The following is a 19,915-nucleotide window of genomic DNA, read 5'->3' as shown; positions in this document are numbered from 1 at the left end:
GTCTGCCACACTTTTCATAGTAATAGCTATTTCCTAAGGCATCACGGCGACCTTTATCTTTTGAATGCACTAATTTTAGCTGGGATCTACTTCGAGATCGAGCAACGCAGCTTCTTAACTTCGTTAGTAACCCACCCAAACTCTACTGACCCAAGCAAGCATCTACCAGTGGTGCCTTGCTAAACTAAACAGCGGACGCCGATGTAATTATAACTTTGCAAAAATGGCTCTGAGCACTATGGGACTTAACGGCTGAGGTCATCAGTCCCATAGAACTTTGAACTACTTAAACCTAACTAACCTGAGGACATCACACACATCCATGCCCGAGGCAGAATTCGAACCTGCTACCGTAGCGGTCGCGCGGTTCCAGATTGTAGCGTCTAGAACCGCTCGGCCACTCCGGCCGGCTATAACTTTACAGGTTAATAATATATAACGTAATAAACAGGCTGATAGGCCGTGGTCGAGTTGATTCGCACATCATTCCTGAGTTTTCACTTCGAGCTTTGCTGGGAATTTCGGAGATGACACCAAACACGTATCATTTCAATATAAAAGTAGAGACAATAAAGTACGTAGCACCTGGATTCCGATTACTGTTTTATATTGAACAGAAAAGGACCACAGAAGAATAACCGAGAATTACGTAGAATCTGAACGCTCGCCCGTACTGCCGCGTTGTTAACAAACCGCTTGCCGGATGGGGGGTGACGCACCGATCCCGGATATAATTCGCCCGGGGTATAAACGACGAGAGCCAGCACGCCTAGATGTGGTTTTTAGGCGGTTTCCCACATCCAACTAGATAAATATCGGGCAGGTACAACGTCCTGCCTCAGTCACACGATCGGCAAACATTTCAAAAACGTTCTTCTTCCACTGATACACACAATAAGTCCTGGAGGGGGGGGGGGGGATGTGCCGACAAGAAGGGCATCCCGTCGCCTTCAAAAAATTGTTCAAATGGCTCTGAGCACTATGGGACTCAACTGCTGTGGTCATAAGTCCCCTAGAACTTAGAACTACTTAAACCTAACTAACCTAAGGACAGCACACAACACCCAGCCATCACGAGGCAGAGAAAATCCCTAACCCCGCCGGGAATCGAACCCGGGAACTCAGGCGTGGGAAGCGAGAACGCTACCGCACGACCACGAGATGCGGGCCCGGCGCCTTCCATGACTAACTCTTCAAGAATAACTGTCAACCCTGTGACGACATGGGATAAGACCACGAAAAAGAAGAAACAAGATGTGGAATCTTTGAATGAGAGATATACTAATAAAAAAAATAATAAAACACACACATACACACACACAAACACACGACAGTGACACATAGGCACAGAATCCAAGGAACACACGGGTCTGAGGTTACCCAGCACAAATCCAGAAGCGTCAAGGTAGAAACGGAAATACAAGGACAATGGCAGGCAAAATATCACACATTGTTCATTTGTATAATGCGTGGTGTTTTCGAAAGAAGAGACATCAAGGTGACATCTGCAGCTGTGACACATATTATGTAAATTGAAGCAAGGAAAGGGAAGGAACTAGTGATATCAGCGACATCGGGAGTTTATGAGGTATCAGCAACGACAAGTGAAAATGCGTGCCAGACTCAGACTTGAATTAGCGAGGCCATGCTCAGGGAATGAAGTTAGGTGGCGCTAGGCAGGCGTATGAGTCGACCAGGGAGCGTGGCGAGATATTCCGCGGATTTGCGATTAACGCTCTGTCAAGATGGCGCTTTGGTTAATGCAACTGTCTAGTAAGCAAGAGGTCCCAGGTTCGAGTCCCAGTCTGCCTCAAAATTTCACTCGTCACCACGATTCCGCGTAAAGCCCCGATGCAGCTCGGATCGTTAGTTCATTCCCTTCCCTCTCCTTTCTCCCCCATCCATCATCAATTTACATAAAGCACTGTTCATGTTAACAGCTAAACTTTGAAAAATGCATCTTTAAAGGGTGTTCAATCTATGAGGGTCACTCCAAAAGAAACGCAATTTTTTTTTAAAAAAATCCATCTTCTATACTACATGTTTGAAAGTTTTACAGGGTGTAGATACATGCTTTAGGAACAATATTTTCATTTCTCCACATAATTTCCATCTCTCTCAACTGCCTTACGCCATCTTGGAACCAGCGCCTGTATACCCGCTCGGCTCCAACCTGTTGGAGCCACTGTTTGGCAGTGCACAAGGGAGTCATCTTCTTCAAACCTTGTTCCACGCAGAGTCTTTCAGTTTCCCAAAGAGATGATAGTCACATGGAGCCAGGTCAGGACTGTAAGGCGGGTGATTCAGTGTTGTCCATCCGAGTTTTGTGATCGCTTCCATGGTTTTCTGACTGACATGTGGCCGTGCATTGTCGTGCAACAGCGAAACATCCTGGTTTTGCCGATGTGGTCGAACACGACTCAGTCGAGCTTGAAGTTTCTTCAGTGTCGTCACATATGCATCAGAATTTATGGTGGTTCCACTTGATATGAAGTCCACAAGCAAGAGTCCTTCGGAATAGAAAAACACCGTAGCCATAACTTTTCCGGGGGAAGGTGTGGTTTTGAATTTTTTTTTCTTGGGTGAATTTGCATGATGCCACTCCATTAATTGCCTCTTCGTCTCTGGTGAAAACTTATGGAGTCATGTTTGATCACCTGTCACAATTCTTGCAAGAAACTCATCTCCACCATTCTCGTACTGTTCCAAAAGTTCGCTGCGTACCGTTTTTCTTGTTTCTTTGTGAGCCACTGTCAACATCCTGGGAACCAACCTGGCACAAACCTTTTTTAACGCCAACAAAAAATGGTTCAAATGGCTCTGAGCACTATGGGACTCAACATCTGTGGTCATAAGTCCCATAGAACTTAGAACTACTTAAACCTAACTAACCTAAGGACATCACACACATCCATGCCCGAGGCAGGGTTCGAACCTGCGACCGTAGCAGTCGCGTTAACGCCAACACTTTCAGTATTTTGCAAACACTTCCTTCCCCTATCCGAACGTAGCGTGACAATTCGTTCACTGTGATGCGTGTGTCAGCAGTCACCAATTTGTTAACTCTCTGCATAATGTCTGTATTGTGTGCAGTACGAGGCCTGCCACTGCGAGGACAATCCTAAATATTGCCGTGCCCGCTTTCATCACGTAGCCTGCTTGCCCACCTACTAACTGTACTGCGATCGACAGTAGCATCTCCATACACCTTTTTCAACCTCTTGTGGATGTTTCCCACTGTCTCGTTTTCACAGCACAGGAATTCTATGACAGCACGTTGCTTCTGACGAACATCAAGTGTAGCAGCCATCTTGAAGACCTGCTGTGTCGGCGCCACGCACGGGAACAGGTTGAACTAAGTTTGAAAACAAGCGGGAAGGATGTATCTACGCACGGTAAAATTTTTACACATGCAGAATAAAAACTGTATTTTTACAAAGATAGTGTGCATTTCTTTTGGAATGACCCTCGTAGATAGTTTTTCTTCTTCAGCTCCATTACCACTACTGCTTCTAGTACTATCGATTTTTGTGTAGAATTAAAGGTCTTGTCAATCTATACTTCCCTTTGCAGAGCTACTTTGTTCTCTCACATCTTATCTTCCTCTTCTCCTCGAATTTTGAAACTTAAACTCCATTTCTAAATCCCTCTTTCCTGATATCTTGATGATTTTGATGCAGCTCCTTTACACATATCTGTTTAATATTATCGCTGGCGTGATACCTGTCTCCGGTGCAGAGGTCGTTAACGCATGCCTGTGCGATGGCGAAAGGTAAGCGGGTTCGAATCCTGATGGTGGATGAAATTTTCACTTCGAGCATGTGGCCGGCAAGCGGAGGAGAGGTTATGCCGTAATCATCCTGATAACCAGTCTTTGCGCCAATGTCCTGGATTAAATTCCTTAACTCTCAGCAGTGTCAGATGAAGTGGGAGCATGTGAAATTGTTAATGGGGATCCGTCTGTCGGATGGAGAGGTTAAGGTCTGCAGCCTTTTGGTGCTATTCTAGAAGAGTAGGCTATGTGCCGCCACTGGGTTTCACCCTCTCCCTTCTCTCATCATCATCATCATCATCATCATACAACACATTCATTAAACTATACAATACCATATACGCATCCATTATGTTCATCTACACTCTGCAAATGCACATACATACAACTCTCTCATATCCGCAAGGAAACGGGCCAACGAGTGAGTAGAGGGAGAAAAATCATATTCTGACAGGCGGCTGAACCCACCCACTGGGCCGGCCGCGGTGGCCGAGCGGTCCTAGGCGCTTCAGTCCGGAACAGCGCGGCTGCTACGGTCGCAGGTTCGAATCCTGCCTCGAGCATGGATGTGGGTGATGTACTTAGGTTAGTTAGGTTTAAGTGGTTCTAAATTCTAGGGGACTGATGACCTCAGAAGTCAAGTCACATAGTGCTCAGAGCCATTTGAACCACCCACTGGGATATCCCAGGAAACAAGTTCCTACGATATTTACATTTCTCCGCCATGACGTCAATCTCTTGTACCCCTTTCTTGATCATCTGTCTCCATTTGCTAGTTATTTTGAACTCCATGATGCAATGGTATATCTTTTTGGTCAATCTGTTCTCTCTCTCTCTCTTAAAATAATAATAATAATAATAATAATAATTTTTTAAAAAGATATAAAATTATAATATTTAATTTGTGGCTTTTTTGGTCTTTCCGATATATCTGTGTTTGTTTTCATTCCATGTAGCTGACGGAAAAAAATCACAACACCAGCACCAAAAAATAATTAATGTAGAGTAATGAAATTTCAGGAATACAATCGTCTTAAGCAACATATCTCACTCATTTACACTGCAAGATCACGGATATACATACGCGAGAGATAAGTCACTGTAAATAATACAATGCATGTACGTTTACATGCTTGCATTCAACATTCTGGCGGTTACACCGGTTATAAATGTACCAGCATTTCACATTTGCCTCGGACTATCTTGCAGTTACATTAATCTGAGATCTTGCAATGTTAATCACTTAAACATGTTACCAAGACAAATGTATTCCTGAAATTTCATTACTCTTCATTAACTACTTTTTGGTACTACGATTTTTCCCGTTTATATATATATATATATATATATATATATATATATATATATATATATATATATATATATATATATATGCAAAACCGAAAATTAATTAATGAAGAGTAATGAAATTTCGGGAATACGTTTAGGTAACTAATATATTTAAGAAATCAACATTGCAACATCACAGGTTAATGTAAGTGCAAGATAATCCATGTCAAATGTGAAATGCTTGTACATTAATAACTGGTGTAACCGCCGAATGTTGAATGCAAGCATGTAAACGCGCATGCGTTGTTTCGTACAAGTGCTAGATGTCAGTTTGTAGGATAAAGTTCCAAGTCTGTTACACTTGGTCGGTCAATACAGAGACGGTTAATGCTGTCTGTGGATGACGCTGGAGTTATCAGCTGATGATGTCCCATATGTGCTCGATTGGAGACAGATCTGATAATCGAGCAGGCGAAGGCAACATATCGACACTCTGTAGAGCATGTTGGTTTACAATTGCGGTTTGTGGGCGAGCGTTATTCGGTTGGAAAACACCTTCTGGAATGCTGGTCATGAATGGTTGCGCAACAGGTCGAATCACGTACAGATTTGCAGTCAACACACGGGCATCACCGGCACCGAGGCAGAACCAGCTTTCATCAAAAGCACGACGGACCTTCACCCTGCCCTCCAACGAGCTCTCTTTTGACACCATTGAAGTCGAAACTACAGTGATTTGGGGTCTGTGGAATGCATGCTACAGGGAGTCTGGCTCGGAGCTGTCCTTGAAGTAACCGACTTGTAACAGTTCTTTGATTCAGTTGCGCCAATTGTTGCTCAGACCGTTGCTGCAGATGCAGTACGAAGCGCCAGAGCCATATGCCGAACATAATGGTCTCCTCTCTCGGCAATGCCACATGGTCGTCCGTACCCCGGTCTTCTTGCAACCCTACATTTTCGTGACCACCGCTGCCAGCAATCATGTACAGTGGCTGCATTCCTACGAAGTCTTTCTGCAATATCGCAGAAGGAATATTCAGTTTCTTGTAGTCCTATTACACGACTTCGTCCAAACTCAGTGAGGGTTGATAATGACGTCTTCGTCGGCTTAAAGGCACTCTTGACTAACATCAACTCACCAAGTTCAATCTCAAATGTAACTAACGCTCACGGCCGTGACAGCGTGTCTTTAAAACAAACCTGATTTGCATCCTCATAGCGCCACTCTTGTACGACTGGCGCGAAATTTGAATACACATCATCCTTTAGATGTAGAAACATGCCTACCAACATGTGGCACAACTCCTCCTTGGTGTGGCGATTTTTTTCTAGTCAGTGTCTTTACGTATGCCTATATTTTTCCAGTTCTTTCACTGGCCATGTGTACTAGGGCTACCTTTTAAGATTTTATAAAAACAAAGATAACTAATATTTTTGGGGATAAATCGGTTTATTGTTTCTTGAAATACTCGTCATTTATAAATTTTTGCATGCGTTCGAAACAATCCGAGAAACATTTTTTCCACCCTGATGTTAGCTCTTCAAAAACATGGTTTCAGAAGGATTCGACAGCTTTGTGAGATGTTGAAAATCGTTATAACACATTCTTTGATTTAAGAAACAAAAAGTAATCCTTAGGCGATAAATCAGATGAATATGGGAAATGAGACATTAACTAGGTGTTTTTTCTTCTTCAGATAATTGGGTGGCGGTTTTATTTCACCAGAAAGATTTCACTGACTTTTCGAGGTTGAAATTCCACATTTCTCTGAATGATTTTCTGTTGCATGTTGTAGAAAGTTTTGCCTTATAATAGCTGCAAACAGAATTTTTCGAGTTGTCACATCATTTATTAATGATTATTCCAAGTTCAGCTACGTCTGAAAACAAGATATGTAGGGAAACGATATTTTGTTATTGTTCAAGAAATACTTTTCAATCACAATACTTTGCAACAAAGCTACTGTAGTCAAATTTCATCATCCGAGCTGGGTCAACTCACATGGAGAGGTCCCCAGCGGTGCGATCGACTTTTTGAAACCATTTATACGGTTGTGTAAGTTAAGATCCCAGCTTTCACAAACTGCAGCCATTCACTCTGGTTGGCCCTCATTTGTAACTGACGGAAGAAATTTCGAAAGTTTGTGTCCCACTGAGCAGCGTAAGAAAAGTTGCATTAAAGAGTCTCTTTGTGTGGCGTAATGAACACGATAGTGCCTTCACATGCAAAATGTTGTGTGTTCGAATATCGACAGGTGTAGTAAGTTCTTTTTTTATTTTTCAATATCTGTCGAAAAGACTTTGATCACCAGTTTTATTCAATTAATTGATTTAAATGTATTTTATTTCCACTCTACTTTGCCACATTATTTAATCGTAATATCAACTTCTTTATTTGATATCATTTTCTTTCCTATCATTCTTTTTTCCAACTGAAACCTTTGTTCATTTGTTTTTAAATAACTTTGTGTATTCATTTCGATTTAATTACTCTTGTTTTACCACCCTGTTTTTTGTCCACATTATTCCTTTCATTACACCTATTTCTCATTTTGTGTGAATTTCGTTATACTTATAAACCTTTCTTTCATTTAAAACTGACGATTGTCATGGAAAAAAAAAGAAAAAAAATGCACGCCTGGTAACAAAAAATTCATTTTTCACACAGTTGCACAGTCAATGTAAATGGATTGCTTGGTCTTCTTTTTTTAACTGCTAGATTAGAATTTCCAAATAATTGAACATTATGATAGACAGATATCATTAAATTCATATTCCAAAAAATTCCGACTGAAAAAAGAATGAAATAAAGGAAAAAAAATGCGACAAATGAAAAGAGTTCACACAGTGATTAAAATAATTTCACAAAGGAATATAAATAAAAATACATTTAAACGAATTAACAGAATAAAAATAATGATCAAAGTCATTTCGATAAAGATTTAAAAATAAAAAAAATTCCAGCAGCTGTCAAGATTCGAACTCACAGTCCCTGCATGAACATCTACTATCCTATCCATTACACTACGCAACAACTTTTTTTTAACATTGTTCTGGATCACGGAAAATTCCGAAATTTTTGCCGTCAGTTACTCGCAAATGAGGGCCCACCAGGGTGAATGGCTGCAGGGCGTGATACCTGGGACCTAAACATACATCACCGTATATTTGGTTTCAAAACGTCGATCGCACCGCTGGGGACCTTTCTTTGTCAGTCTAAAGACAATATAAAAGAATACAATGTCACGGAGTTCATAAATCTGTTGTCATGAATAGGAAATCACACTCGACAGTATTTCTTTAATGCACTCTCACCAGATCATCTGAAAAAATTTTAACACAAAGAACATCGCGCTTTTTTCTTCCATGGTGACTGATCTTGGATTAGACGTACAACAGAACATGTGTCAATTGTATCATAAATGAATTGTCATAAGACTTACTTTAATAATCAAATTTCGCACAGAAAATATAATGAAAACAGTGCGGATTCCTTCCCAACTCCAGTCCAATTTTATATAAAACCAAGGAGATCTTTCTACGACTCAAAGGGTTGTGAAATATCGTCCTCAATGCGTAAATGACTTATCGTAAGAATTATTTTAGTAATCAAATTTCGCACAGAAAATATAGTGATAACAAGCCGTATTGCTTCCCAACTCCAGTCCAGTTTTATGTAAAACCGAGGAGGTCTTTGGGAGCGTTGTATTAATTTTTCATATTTTTGCAATTTTTACATGAAGTGATGTTAATGTTGATGTGTCGGGAATCTTGGATTTATTTACAGATACGCCATACCAACGTGGAAATAAATCTGAACTGCGTTTTTCTATGAATATTAACTTATATTTCGATCGCTTAGAATCTGTGATTCGGTGCTCGTCTCGCAAACCGACTGATACAATGGCGGGAGAGCGTCGCGTCATGCAATGTAAAAATTTAGGTCTGTGCATCACGCCGTTTCAAGCTCGGAAATCAAACAAAAAGTGTCTTAATTCGGAATTATTTCTAAGTAGCTTCTAGTTCGTGTTCACATACGGTATCTCTGCACTGAGTAACATTGAAAGAAATAAATCAGGTTTCGAAAAGAGAAATCTGACCGCGCCATTGCAATATCGTCTAAAGCCACGCTCGAGACGTGCGGGACAGTGTACCCAAAGAGACAAACGACCACTTTCTTGCAGTGCTTCGCGATTGAACTTCTGTTGGTTTCGGGTCATCTTCGAACACTCAAATAGTAGATTGGTAAAAGTTTCCACATTCGAACGAATATATCAAACTTTCGTCTCCAGTTATCATGCCGTGTACGGATTTTGCATTTCCTCGATCGAATATTTTCAACGTTTCCTTACACCAAATGACGCAAGCCCTTTGTTTGAATTTGGATAAAATTTTGTGTAATCCATGAGGAACAAATCTTCCTCACAGCTCGATGTTAACACGGAACTGAATGTACTGCAACCTTCGATACATACTATCTGATCAAAATCATTCGGATACTCCCATTTAATGCGGAACTGAGCACTAGATGTCACGGGAGGCGCACCCGCCAGTATACAAGAAGGTGGAGAGTATCGTGTTGCAGCGGAAAAGCAGGAATAGCACAATGGGTCAATCAGTAGAGCTGAATCACTTCGGACGTGGACTAGTCACTGGAAGTCATCTGTGTAATAAATCCATCAGGGGTATTTCAACCTTTCTACAGCTGCGCAAGTAGACAGTTGATGATGTGATAGTGAAATGGAAAAGTGAAGAAATAACTGCAATTAAACCAAGACCAGTTAGACCATATGTAATGATGGACAGGGACTGTCGAGCATTGCAGACGCTGATTGTAAAAAAGGCGAAGCAGAAGCTATCGCTCATGAGTTTCTACCAGCAGCGAAGTAGCACAATGACTGTGCGTAGGTAATTAAAAAGAATGGAATGCACTGATCGAGCAACTCCTCATGAGCCACGTATTTCTGTAGTCAGGTGGTTAATGTTATGTAAAGAGCGACACTACTGGACAGTGGATGATGGATGTCTGAAACCGAGTGATCTGTAGTGATGAATCACTATAATGTGTGGGAAAAACGATGGAAGGGATTGGATTTGGTGAATGTCTGGAGAACGTTACCTGCCATCATGTGTGGTGCCAAAACTGAAGTATAGAGGAGATGACGTTATAGTATGGGGTGGTTTGGATTGGTTCCCTATTGCGCTTAAGAAAACATTACATCTGAAAGCATTATACAGTACTGTGTGCAGAAGAGGAACAGTTCGAAGACGATAATTGTCTACATCAACATGACAGCTGTCTTAAAGCAGCATCTGTGAGGCAATGGTCTGTGGGCAATAATATTCCTGAAATGGATTGGCATGCTCATAGTCCCAATATGAACCCCATCTTTGTGATGAGTTAGACAGTCAACTTTGGTCCAGACCGCATCTTCTAATATCACTACTCCCTCTGGTTTCGACTTTTGAGGAAGAACTGGTTGCCATTCATTGAGACACATAATTTAAAATGTCCACAGGAATGTTCAGTGAGCTGTTATAAAGGCAAAGGGTGGACACACACCATACTTATGTTCACTAATAGGTTGGCAGATAGTTCTGATAAGTGTATCTAAAGATGTCTCTGCCACACAGTAAGCCACATGACGACCCTTTTGAACCTGCTGCACAGAAACCGACTCTGTCCGACCTTCATGAAATTCATCACTGACGGGAGTATCAGCATGACTAGAATGTGCAAATTGAAATGAGTCAGTTTTTCAAAAACAGTGTCGCCACATGTACAAATCTGTAATGGAACTCCCATTTGACAGGAATATTTAAATTTACATATCACTTACCCAGTGAATGCCAGTAGATAACTGACGCAGTCTTGCAGTTCTCTTACCTTTAATTCATATTTGTATGCGATCATGCACTGGGAAATGTTGGCACTGCGAGGCAATGAGCAGGAACGGGTACCAGCTAAAGCCAAGAGAGTTGCACCACAGGGACAAGTTCTCGGAAAGGCCGCCGAGGGTGGTCTGAGGAGTCAGTGGCCAATCTGCATCTACATAATACTCCGCAAGCCGCCTAATGGTGTGTGGCGGAGGGTACTTTCGGTACCACTATCTGATCCCTCCAACCCTGTTCCACTCGCGAATAGTGCGTGGGAAGAATGATTGTCGGTAAGCCTCTGTATTGGCTCTAATTTCTCGAACTTTCTCCTCGTGGTCAATACGCGAGATGTATGTGGGATGAAGTAACATGTTGTCCGACTTCTCCTGAAAAGTGCTGTCCCGAAATTTCAATAGTAAACCTCTTCGTGATGCACAAAACCTCTCCTGTAGCGTCTGCCAGTGGAGTTTCTTTAGCATCTCTGTAACGCCCTCTCGCCAGCTAAACGATCCCGTGACGAAACGCGCCGCTCTTCGTTGGGTCTTCTCTATCTCCTCTATCAGTCCTATCTGACAGGGATCCCAGATAGACGAACAATACTCAAAAATCGGGCGAACAAGCGCCTTATGAGCCACTTCTTTCGTGAATGAGTTATATTTCCTTAAGATTCTTCCGATGAATCGCAGTCCGGTGTCTGCTTTTCCCACTATCTGTTTTATATGGTCATTCCACTTAAAGTAGCTCTGGATAGTTACGCCTAGATAGTTTACGGCAGACGCTGTCTCCAGCTGTTTGTCATCACTAGTGTAGGTGTACAGTAGTGGATTTCTTTTCCTATGTATGCGCAATATGTTACATTTATTTACGTTCAGGGTCAACTGCCAGAGTCTGCACCATTCATTAATTCAGTGCATGTCGTTCTGCAAATTCTCACTATCTCCTGGCGTAGCTACTTTGGTATAGACAACTGCATCATCTGCGAATAGCCTTAAAGCGCATCCGACACTTTCTACTAGATCATTTATATACACTGTAAACAGCAACGGTCCTATCATACATCCCTGTGGTACTCCGCATATTAACTTTGCATCTGTCGATTTAGTACCGTTAAGAGCGACATGTTGAAATCTATCTGCAAGAAAGTCTTGAATCCAACTGCAGGTCTACTCCGATACACTGTAAACTCGTATTTATTTTTTTTTTCATTAAACGGCAATGCGGGACGATCTCAAATGCCTTACTGAAATCAAGGAACACGGCATCAACCTGAGCGCCGTTGTCCACTGCGCTGTGAATCTCATGGAGGAACAGAGCGAGCTGAGCTTCGCAGGATCTCTATTTGCGGAATCCATGTTGATTTTTATAGAGGAGATATTCGTTTTCCAAACACGTCATAATTCTTGAGCATAAAATATGTTCCATAATTCTACAACAGATTGACGTCAATGATATAGGTCTATAATTGGGTGGATCTGTCGTATGGCCTTTCTTAAAAACGGGAATGACCTGCGCTTTTTTCCAGTCGGTTGGTACCTTTCGTTGTTCAAGCGATCTACGATAAATTACTGCTAGAAGGTGAGCAAGTTCTTTCGCATAATCGTTACAGAATCTTATAGGTATCTCATCTGGTCCTGAATCCTTTCCATTACTAAGCGATTGTAGCTGCTTTTAAATTCCGCGATCGGTTATCTCAATATCTCCCATTTCGATGTTCGTACGACGATTGAAAGGAGGGACAGTGTTACGTCTTCCGCGGTGAAACAACTTCGGAAGACCGAATTCAGTATTTAGGCGTTCTCTCTGTTATCTACCCTTTCGGTGCCGGTGTTGTCGCTGAGGGGATGAACAGATAATTTTGACCCACTTACTGATTTTACATACGACCAAAATGTCTTAAGAGTTTTTACTGAGGTCGGTTGACAACTTCTTACATTCAGAATCATTGAACGCTTCTCTCATTGCTCTCCTTATGCTCATTTTCGCTTCGTGCAGCTTTTGTTGACAGCTAGGTTTTTACTTCGCTTGAATCTGAGATGAAGTGCTCTTTGTTTACGTAGCGCTATTCTAACACGGCTATTAAACCATGGTGGATCTTTCCCATCCCTTAACACTTTACTCGGAACATACTTGTCTAGGGCATACTGAACAATGCCCTTGAATTTTTTCCTTTTGTTCTCCACATCTTCGTTCTCGTCACCAAATATTTGATGCTGACTGTTGAGATATTCTGAAACTTGTAACCTGACACCCTTGCTGAGCAAAGATATCATCCTACCTTTCTTGACATTCCTGGTAGGACCCGCCGTCATAAATGCTTTCACAGCCTTATGATTACTGACACCTTCCTCTAAGTTAACTGATTCGATAAGTTCATGTCTGCTTCTTGCCAGGAGGTGTAAGACATCCAGAACAATGCCACACGATTCCCTGTCTCTGGCACCAGTTTTGATGGCCTAAAACTCTCAATCTATACCTGGCAAGTTGAAGTCGCCCCTATGACAACGGCATGATCAGGAAAATTACTAATCATATTTTCCAAGTTCTGTCTGAAGCGCTCTACAACTACTGATCCTGACCCAAGTGGTCTATAAAAGCATCCGATCACCATTTTTGACTTTTCTTTGATACTGCATTTCACCCAGATTAATTCACATTCGGAATCCGTGATAACCTCTTTAGATTTTATCGAATTTTTTACTGCAATAAACACGCAGCCACCATTGGCGACTAACCTATCCTTAAGATAAAGATTCCAATCTGAACTTAGGTTTTCGTTGTCACTGACGTCTGGCTTCAACAAGCTTTCTGTTCCCAATACTATATGTGCATTATAACCTTCAGTAGGCGATACTAATTCTGGGAACTTCCCTTGGATACTCCTGCAGTTTACTAAAATCATATTAATCTTTTCTATCTCTGATCTGCGAGGATCAAGGTTCTCTCTGAAGTCGCTGTGGCTGATTTAACAGGCAACTCGTCTTTGCTCCAAAGGGAGGAGTTCTCCAACCTAAAAAAAAGCCACATGTGCACGTCACACGTACTCCGCTACCCGATCAGCCGCTTCCTGCGTGTAGTGCACGCCTGACCTATTAAGGGGAACCCTACAATTCTGCACCCGATAGCGGAGGTCGAGAAATTCGCATCCGACACAGTCGCAGAGTCGTCTGAGCCTCTAGTTTAGACGTTGCACCAAAGGTGGCGCAGGTCTCGTCACTGGCGCCCCGACGTCACCGTAACTTCGAACATTAGCTAGAAGCTTGTCAACGGCAGCCAATGCAGCTTCCAGCCGTTTACGGACAGCAGCCAACTCTCTTTGTATCCGATAACAACAAGCACAGTCCCTAGCCATATCGTACTTTGTATAAAATAGATATAAGGTATCAAATGGCGCAACTGAGTTTGAAAAAATACCAAAGGAGAATAAAGTGACACTAAAAGTTAACGTGCAGATTTCTCACTGAACTCTGAGACCGCAAACTATTAAACAGAAACAGATTTCTCTATCGTAGTTGACGTATTTAAAGATACCTGTTATTAGAAGCACTGTTTACCGAATAATAATAATAATATTTATTATGGCGTGTGAGGAGGGCTTCTCGCCAGGTGCAAGTCTTTCGCCACTTCGGCGACTTGCGCGTCGATGGGAATGAAATGATGATGATTAGGACAACACAACACCCAGTCCCTGAGCGGAGAAAAATCTTCGACCCAGCCGGGAATCGAACCCGGGCCCTTAGGGTTGACATTTTGTTCGCTTTCGTTCGTTGCATCTGCTCGGGGCGGACGTCGTAAAACATCCGTTTAAGTTCGTTGTTGATCGATTAACTCATTTTTTTTTTATTACAAAGGGCTGCTAACCCTCTGACCGAACACTCTGAGCTACCGTGCCGGCTCCACTCACCTACCGGGGGCGTACTGTTTACCGAAAAGTCACTGCACGAGATAAATATTCAAACTAGAATGCAATGATCTAAACTGTGTGCTGTCTAATAGCACAAAATTAAAACTTAGTAGTGTGACGGAGTTTCTGGCGACGGTAAAATTTACACTAGGGCGCCGCCCTACACAAGGATATTCACAAGACTTACGCAACAACAAAAACTACGATTAATTTTCTAACCACTAGTCTACACAGTGAAATACACACGTACAGTTCACTGCTTTGCAGAAGCACGTAAACAAAAAACAACGACTAAATTAAGTTACAGTTTATCAGACAAGTGTTGCTGCAGCTCTGCTGCGAGTCCTCTCGGCTCGGCGGCTGCCGGTACACAATGGCGGCCACAGGAATTTGGACAGTTGTATAGAAAGGCAGATAGCATCTCCCATACAGACCCGCCTGGTAGAAACGTTTCACGACCAGGGGATGGAGTGAGAACTCGCCCTTTTGGATGAAAACGTCTTTGTATGTGATGTGTCGAAAGCTGGCCGTTTTCTCAGAAAAGCACAGAAAACTTACGATAGACATCTTTGTGAAGGATAGAAGACTCTCAGCCCTGGGCCTCTGAAATTGTGGGACACCGACAAACGCTCTGATTTTGAGGAAAAACAATGTTTATTTTTTGTGAAAACTGCTACTATCGGCTAAAGTAAACAAACTCTCAAGTTAAGAGACGGCCGCGCGGAGTGACCGTGCGGTTTGAGGCGCCATGTCACGGACTGTGCGTCCCCTCCCGCCGGAGGTTCGAGTCCTCCCTGGGGCATGGGTGTGTGTCTTATTCTTAGCATAAGTTCAATTTAAGTAACAGAACCCAGTACGTTGTCCTCGACGATGAGTGTTCATCGGAGGTGAGGAGTGCCCCAGGGAAGTGTGGAAGGTCCGCTGTTGTTTTCTATCTACATAAATGATCTTTTGGATAGGGTGGATGGCAATGTGCGGCTGTTTGCTGATGATCCTGTGGTGTACGGGAAGGTGTCGTCGTTGAGTGACTGTAGGAGGATACAAGATGACTTGGACAGGATTTGTGATTGGTGTAAAGAATGGCGGCTAACTCTGAATATAGATAAATGTAAATTAATGCAGATGAATAGGAAAAAGAATCCTGTAGTGTTTGAATACTCCATTAGTAGAGTAGCGCTTGAGACAGTCACGTCGATTAAATATTTGGGCGTAACATTGCAGAGCGATATGAAGTGGGACAAGCATGTAATGACAGTTGTGGGGAAGGTGGATAGTCGTCTTCGGTTCATTGGTAGAATTTTGGGAAGATGTGGTTCATCTGTAAAGGAGACCGCTTATAAAACACTAATACGACCTATTCTTGAGTACTGCTCGAGCGTTTGGGATCCCTATAGGGTCGGATTGAGGGAGGACAAAGAAGCAATTCAGAGGCGGGCTGCTAGATTTGTTACTGGTAGGTTTGATCACCACGCGAGTGTTACGGAAATGCTTCAGGAATTCGGGTGGGAGTCTCTAGAGAAAAGGAGGCGTTCATTTTGTGGATCGCTACTGGGGAACTTTACAGAACCAGTATTTGAGGCTGACTGCAGTACAATTTTACTGCCGCCAACTTACATTTCGCGGAAAGACCACAAAGATAAGATAAGAGAGATTAGGGCTCGTACAGAGGCATATAGGCAGTCATTTTTCCCTCGAACTGTTTGGGAGTGGAACAGGGGGAGAAGACGCTAGTTGTGGTACGAGGTACCCTCCGCCACGCACCGTATGGTGGACTGCGGAGAATGTATGTAGATGTAGATGTAAGTAGTGTGTAAGTCTAGGGACCGTTGACCTTAACAGTTTGATCCCTTAGGAATTCACACACATTTGGACATTTTTTTTTAGAAAGAGACACCAGACGGTGACTAGGCTGAAGACATAGACAGAGAGAGAGAGAGAGAGAATGACAAGAGTTTTTTTAGTAGAGTGTGGTAGGACGCAAACCAATGGTTAACCAGTCAGGGGAAGGGGACGAGACTTTGTAACAAGCAGCTTGATCGGTCAGCGCTCGGAAGGTTCAGCTCTGAGCCGATCAGATAGTGTGAGAGACAGAAGGCGCAGCAATGTGAAGTTTCCCCTTACTTCACATTCGATTGGAAATCAGCTGGCAGAGTAGAATTCTGAGGTCAAGATTACGCTACTGAGCCTCCACCATCCGACTTCAACTCTGAGAGCTGCCACAGAGCCTCCTGAGCCGATGCACTGTGGACTTCGAAACATTTGGGGCTACTTTGGACTTAGCCACTTGCGAAGGGCGTTGGTTCCACCATGATCAATTCTACAGCCACTTGAACCATCGCCTGCATTACTGCGGTGAGATCGTACTGCATCTGTGAGACAAGGCATAGGGAGATTAAAGAATCAGTTTTTCTTAATCCGACTATTTCAGGTTTCACCCAGAAGACTTGCATTTTGTCAGTAACGAACAGTTTAGTTCCAATTTCGTCCACATGTGTGACGCTTTTCCTTTCTGTAGTATATGAGTTACTTCTACTAACCTTACGACAATCACTAGGCATTCTGCAATGACAAGTAAATTTCTTATGAGATTATTAGTTGCCCGCCTCCCCCCTCCCCCAAACCCTGACATCTCCGAAAGAACAGATACCATCTACATATGTAGTTAAGGCTAACTGGCCATTGACCTTCTTCTTCTGTGCGGATGCACACGCATTGCCCGAACTCTTACGGGACTCGGTCAGATTGTCTGCCGCGAGTAATGAGTGTAGTGGGCAGGAGCACTACGAATGTAGTGTGTGGACAAAAGTTAGGCATGTTGGTCTCACGGGGAGCGTGCAAGGGATAAGTCCCTGCAGTCGCACTATCCTCTGTGCCCTCGGTGGCTCCGATGGATAGAGCGTCTGCCATGTAAGCCGGAGATCCGGATTCGAGTCCCGATCGGGGCACACATTATCAACTGTCCCCGTTGATGTATATCAGAGCCTGTCGGCAGTGTAGGGTCTTCATTTCATTCCAGAGCGCTGCATAGTCACCAGTGGTATCTGTTCTTTCGGCCATCTCCGAAACAAGAGATACCATCTCCATACAAAGCAGTATATCCCGGCACCGAAAATCGTGCCGTGTTCCTTGACTTCCGGCCGGCCTCAGTGGCCGTGCGATTCTAGGCGCTGCAGTCCGGAACCGCGAGACTGCTACGGTCGCAGGTTCGAATCCTGCCTCGGGCATGGATGTGTGTGATGTCCTTAGGTTAGTTAGGTTTAAGTAGTTCTAAGTTCTCGGGGACTGATGACCTAAGATGTTAAGTCCCATAGTGCTCAGAGCCAGAGCCTTGACTTCCGGAAGGCTTTCGATCCATTTCTGCACAATGAACTATCAGACCAACTGTGTGACTCAACTGCAGAACTGCTAGCATTCGGAATCCAGCATGACACTCTCAACGGAGAAATATGTTCAGCCTTAATTGTAATTTCGCGCGTACCTTAATCATAGGACCGTTACTTTTACAATATATATAAATTACCTACCGGATAATGTCTGAAGTTCCATGACGCTTTTCGCGGATGATGCTGTTGTATACAGCAAAGTCGCAATGCTAGAAAATTGTAGAGAAATACAGGAAGACCTACAGAGTACCGATGCTTGGTGCAGATTCGGTAACTGACATTCAACATAAACAAATTTAACGTACTGCTCCTAAGTAAGTACAAAGACTGATATCGTATGATAATAAGACCGCAGAACAATTACTGGAAGCAGTAACATTCATAAGATATCTAACACTACGCGTATGGAGCGATTTAATGCGGAACGACCACATAAAACTAATCGCAGGTAAGTCAGAAGACGTCAGACTGATATTCATTGGAAGAGTCCTAGAGAAATGGAGTCCACCCCTAAAGAAAGACGATAACAGAACCCTCACTTGACCAATTGCTCGTCAGTCTGGGATAGTACCGGAAGTAGTAGGGCAACAAAGACATCACCCCACTCTGCCTTGTTGCCAAATGTATTCAAGATTGCAGATCCAAGATGGAGGCGGTAGATATGGCAATGTCGCAATGATGTCATGGCGGGAAATTCAAATTTTCGCGGGAAAATAGGTCAATTGGGCTACTTTCACTAACCTAACCCCCTTCCCAGAAAAGGGTGGGAAGTTCGAATTCCAGCAGGAGAATGCAACATGCCACAGCTACCTCCACTATCCTCAGAAAATGGCGGGAAAATAGGTCACTTGAGCTACCTTTACTAACCTAAGTTACCCGTCCGCCACCTCTTCCTAGGAATTGATGGGGAAAGGACTCAGCCTGTGCTGGGCTGCTGGATAGGATGGACCCAAGTCTTTATTTTCATTGCAGTGTTTATTTTAACAATTTGAGGCAGTAGCTCCATCCAGTGCGTTCACCATGAGGTCCGGAGTGCCACTGACCTTGTACACAGTACCGCCAGCAGAGGGCATTGTCGTCTCTCCTGTGAAGTAATACAAGATAACGGGCTATGGGAAAAATGGCGGGAAAAGGACTCAGTGTGTTCTGGGCTGCTGGAGAGAGGAAGGACTGTACTTTATTTATTTTGGAACAATTTATTTAGCGACGGATTTAACGTAGTTTATTTACTGAAGTGGTTGGGCTGCTTGGGATTAGCCGAGCGGACTAAGGCGATGCAGTCATGGACTATGCGGCTGGTCCCTGCGGAGGTTCGAGTCCTCCCTCGGGCATGGGTGTGTGTGTTTGTCCTTAGGATAATTTAGGTTAAGTAGTGTGTAAGCTTAGGGACTGATGACCATAGCAGTTGAGTCCCATAGAATTTCACACACATTTGAACATTTGAAGTGCTTGGTGTCATAATACACTGCCTACAGACATGCAGACTACTCGTAAATCATGTTAATAATTCAGTACACTAATGTACAGGCACGCAAACAACTCTTAAATTAAAGAAATAATGTAGTACACAGATGTACAGACATGCAAACAACTCGTAAATTACCGAAATAATGTAGTACATAGCATACAGACACGTAAACTACTAGTAAATCACCGAAATAATGCAGTACATTGATGTGCAGACACGATAAC

The sequence above is a fragment of the Schistocerca nitens genome, chromosome 1, assembly GCF_023898315.1.
Source record: "Schistocerca nitens isolate TAMUIC-IGC-003100 chromosome 1, iqSchNite1.1, whole genome shotgun sequence".
Classification (NCBI taxonomy): Eukaryota; Metazoa; Arthropoda; class Insecta; order Orthoptera; family Acrididae; genus Schistocerca; species Schistocerca nitens.
Note: the sequence above shows the minus strand (reverse complement) of the source record.